A 4,175-nucleotide genomic window follows, 5' to 3' on the forward strand; every position below is an offset into this window, starting at 1 on the left:
GCGACGTATCAGCGACTGATGGACAGGGTGTTCGAAGGGCAAGTGGGAAGGAATATGGAAGTATATGTTGATGACATGATCGTTAAGTCAGTTTTGGGGTCAACTCATCATGACGACCTATTGGAGGCCTTTGACGAAATCCGGAAGCACAACATGCGCCTCAATCCGGAAAAATGTTCTTTCGGAATACAAGGGGGCAAGTTCTTGGGTTTCATGATCACGTCAAGGGGAATTGAGATTAATCCGGATAAGTGCAAGGCGATAAGGGAGATGAAGAGCCCAAGCAACGTCAAAGAGGTGCAACGGCTGACCGGGCGAATCGTAGCTTTGTCTCGTTTTCTCCCTCATTCGGGTAACAAATCTGCTCCGTTCTTCAAATGCCTTAAGAAGAACGCGACATTCGAATGGAGTTTAGAATGTGAAGAAGATTTTACTCGCCTCAAGGAAATGTTGTCAGCACCACCTGTCCTCTCAAAGCCCACCCAAGGTCCTCCCCTACACCTGTACTTTTATGTGGGCGACCACGAGATTAGCTCGGTAATCCTCCAGGAGGTGGACGGGGAACAAAAGATAGTCTACTTTGTAAGCCACACGTTTCAAGGAGCAGAAGTGAGGCATCAGAAGATAGAAAAGGCGGCGCTCGCCGTCCTCATCACCGCCAGACGCTTGCGACCTTATCTTCAAAGCTTTCAGGTAAAGGTGAGAACTGATCTTCCTTTAAGGCAGGTGTTACAGAAACCAGATTTGTCAGGAAGGCTCGTCGCATGGTCGGTGGAGCTGTCGGAATATGGATTGCAATATGATAAACGGGGGAGAGTCGGGGCACAGACCTTGGCAGATTTCGTGGCGGAATTAACGCCTGAAGAAGGAGAAAGAATAAACACACAATGGACACTGTTCGTGTATGGTTCGTTGAACGACAACGGAAGTGGAGCCGGGGTCACATTGCAAGGACCTGGGGAATTGGTGCTGGAACAATCTCTCAGGTTCCAGTTCAAGGCCAGTAACAACCAGGCAGAATACGAAGCTCTGATCGCGGGATTGAAGTTGGCAATCGAGGTACAAATTGACAATCTATTGTTAGGGACATATTCACTGTTGGTGGCGAACCAGGTTAATCGGGAATTCCAAGTAAAGGGCCAGCTTTGATAAAATACCTGGAACGCGTACGATCGCTTATGAGTCGGATAAAGGAAATTGTAGTTGAGTATGTGCCTAGAACGCAAAATCAAAAGGCTGATGCCCTAGCCAAGTTGGCGAGCACCAGAAAGCCCGGAAATAACCGAAGTGTGATTCAGGAGACGCTCACCAACCCCAGCATAGAAGACGAACTGGTGGCTTCAATTGATCGCCAAGAAACTTGGATGAACCCCATCATTGATATTTTGGCGGGAGAGCCGGGCGACGTGGTGAAATACTCGAAGGCACAAAGGAGGGAAGCAGGACATTACACGTTGCTTGACGGTATCCTTTTCCGACGAGGATTCACTTCATCCCTCTTAAGGTGCCTACCACCGGAAAAGTGCGAAGATGTTATGGCAGAGGTTCACGAGGGGGTTTGCGCGAGCCACATTGGGGGAAGATCTTTGGCGAGCAAAGTCCTCAGGGCAGGATTCTATTGGCCCACGATAAGGAAAGACTGTGCAGAGTTTGTAAGGAAATGTGAGAAATGCCAACGATTCGCGGACTTGCCCAGAGCCCCACCAGAGCAGTTGGCCACGATCAGTTTACCATGGCCTCTCGCCATGTGGGGAGTAGACATCGTCGGGCCTTTTCCCACCGCCAGATCGCAAATGGGTGGAGGCTGAACCTTTAGCGAGCATAACAACAGCAAAGATAATAAGCTTTTACTGGAAGAGGATCGTTTGCCGATTCGGTGTATCGAGGGCGATTGTCTCGGACAATGGGACACAGTTTGCAAGCAACCAAACCAAGGAGTTTTGCGATGAGATGGGAGTTCAGAGGAGGTTTTCGTCGGTAGAGCATCTGCAGACTAACGGGCAGGCGGAGTCGGCAAACAAGGTCATCCTGCGTGGTTTGAAGCGGAGGCTCTCGGAGGCCAAAGGAGCCTGGCTGGACGAGCTACCGATCGTAATCTGGTCATACAACACGACACAACACTCGACCACGGGAGAAACTCCGTTCAGGATGACTTATGGAGCAGACGCTATGCTCCCCGTGGAGATAGACAACAGTTCATGGCGAACAGCGCCGAAATTCGAAGGCGAGAACGCTGCAAACATGGCGACGAAATTAGACCTGCTGTCGGAGACACACAATGAAGCTCGCCTCAGGGAAGCGGCGATGAAACAACGGGAAGCAGCTAAGTATGATACGATGGTACGACCAAGAGAGATGCAGACATGGGATTTGGTGCTTAAGAAGCGGACAGGGGACACGGGAAACAAGTTAAGCCCAATCTGGGAAGGACCCTACAGGATCTTGAAGGCCTTGGGAAAGGGGGCATATCACCTGGAAAGCTTGGATGGAAAGAGGATACCAAGATCGTGGAATGCTGCCAGTCTGAAGTACTACTACAGTTAGTGAGATAAACGAACCGATGGATCCGACGCAAAGATCGGCAGCAGACTCCGCGAAAGAAAACACTTTTGTACTATGTTCAAAGAAATTATTGGCCAAAAGTGCCCGAATGATAAAAACAAAGACACGTTCTTGTTCTCCATCTCGGGAGTTTGTTGACTATCACGTCTGATTGAAAATACAAAAATTGTATCCAGCAATTTCAATCACACTGAATTGCGGTGAGGGCTCGGTGGGAAAAATTCCCTGAAGGTGGCAATCCCAACACGACCTTGATGTCTGGGGATTGCTCCGGAAAGGCCGACGCAGCTCGCCGTCACTCATCGGCGATGTGTGCGGATAAGCTTCTTATCCCTATAATCTCCCCGAAATATGGGCGAGCATTGTTCAAACTAGGCTAAAAAAGACTCGGGCAAACCCATATGGCCATTGGGCCCTGAGCAATTATAAGCCCTCGCCTAATAAGGCTGGCGAGGCCACACTTGATCTTACGGGAAATATGCGTGTGAAAGAAAGCCTCAGTTCAAAAACTAAGCCACGAGCCCTAGTTGAACCTAGCACACCATCAATGTCGTCAGACGTAATTCAGAAATTAGCAAAAGCGGGGGGAATGAGAGAGTAAAAACTGGAAAATATTAAACCACGCGAAAAACTTAAGGATAACGACAAGTAAAAACGAAAATAAGTCAACTTAAAGTTAAGATACAGTAATCCAAATAAAGAAAGAGCATTGTTTCTATTTATGTTTTCACTTATGATTGAACAACATCTCCTAGGTCAACATCAGCAACCCCCGGGGGATCTTCAGAGCCTTCCAGTCCAGCGGGTGTAACCTTCTTGAAAACTCCCAAGGAATCAAGGTTGATGTCAGGATGAAGGTGCTTGACTTGAGCCTTGGCGATTAGAAAACCCCGGATGCGTTCGACAGCTGCTGTCTGGGCAGCATCTTCCTCCATTTTCTCCACTAGGGCCTTGGCAAGGGCATCCTTCTCAGCCAGAAGCTTACCCTGGGACTCTAAATCCGAGCGAGCATCAGCAAGGGCTTTGCGCCCATCCAATAGATCCTGGCGCAGTTGAGCAATTTCTTCATCCTTGCCGAAGAGGTCTTTCCCCTGAGCAGCAAGAGCGGCGTCCTTGGTATTGAGGATCTGGTTGAGCTCGTTAATCTTGGCTTCAAGGTCCCCTTCTTTTTCTTCTGCTGCAGCCCGCGCCAACTTCGCCTCCGCAAGCTTCTTTTGCATCTTCGACGTTTTATCTGCTTTGGAGGCAAGCTGGCGATTCAGTTTGGAGCATGTTTCATTGAGTCGAAGGTTGGCGGTGCGCAGAGTCTCCACTTCCTGGCGAAGCTCAGCAATACCGGATAAGGGTCGAGCCTGCCAAGCTACTTGGGCGAACAAGCAGCCTGCGCAGAGAAGGCTGGACACAGCTTCTTGAGCCACATCTTTCGGATCCTGGCTGGGAACTTCCCTCAATTTCTCAAGGTATGGATGAGAAAGAAGGAAGGAGAAAGCTTCAGGGGTGGAATCGTCGGAGGGGCCCTTCGAGCGGTCTGGTGAGGATTTCTCCCTCTCGTCAACATTCTTTGGAGAAGGAGGTGTCGGTAAAGCGTTGGTGGAAGAGTTGGGAAGGTCGCC

This window comes from Lotus japonicus, chromosome 6 (assembly GCF_012489685.1).
Source record: "Lotus japonicus ecotype B-129 chromosome 6, LjGifu_v1.2".
Lineage (NCBI taxonomy): Eukaryota > Viridiplantae > Streptophyta > Magnoliopsida > Fabales > Fabaceae > Lotus > Lotus japonicus.